Source organism: Chrysochloris asiatica, unplaced genomic scaffold (genome assembly GCF_000296735.1).
Source record: "Chrysochloris asiatica unplaced genomic scaffold, ChrAsi1.0 scaffold00025, whole genome shotgun sequence".
Classification (NCBI taxonomy): domain Eukaryota; kingdom Metazoa; phylum Chordata; class Mammalia; order Afrosoricida; family Chrysochloridae; genus Chrysochloris; species Chrysochloris asiatica.
The window spans coordinates 24,598,862-24,599,510 of record NW_006408543.1 but is presented as its reverse complement, the minus strand read 5'-3'; positions in this window follow the sequence as shown (position 1 = coordinate 24,599,510).

Sequence of the window (649 nt, the reverse complement as noted above, 5' to 3'; positions counted from 1 at the left end):
CATTTACTTAATTTAAAAATTTTTTTAAAAGATAAAATCTCTTGGGGAGATTTTTTTGAGTACATGCATGTGGTGAAACACAGCTATATGTTTCTTCTTAAATGATTTAGTGTTGGTGCCTGATAAAAATGTCTTATAAGGTTGTACTCCAGTGTAGTATGTTGTTCTTGTTAAGTGTCATTGAATTGATTCTGAATCATAGATACTCTGTATAAGTTTCTAAGGAGCAGCTGGTGGGTTTGGACCTCTCACCTTATCGTTCATAAAACTTTGCTGATCTTATATTGCCATACAAGTGAATTATGTATCCAATACATTACTATTCAACACACTATAGTACCAGGCTGTTCATTTAACAAAAAGAGGGAACGTGCTGATAACCTGGGAAACTTGATGACTAGTTTTGGAAGTAAACTCCACTGGTTATATCCAGTAGACCAATCATAGGGAATTTTGGGAAATATATTCCTTTTTTTCCCCCCTTGTGGATTAGTACTTTCCAGGAATGCCCAGTACTTTTCTGTTCCCCTCTATTTCTCCTTACCTCTTATATACCATAGAGTTTTCAGTGACTAGCGATTCGGAAGTAGTTTGTCACTCTTTCTTCCTAGTCTGTCTTTGTTTTGTAGCTCATCTGAAACCTTTCCAC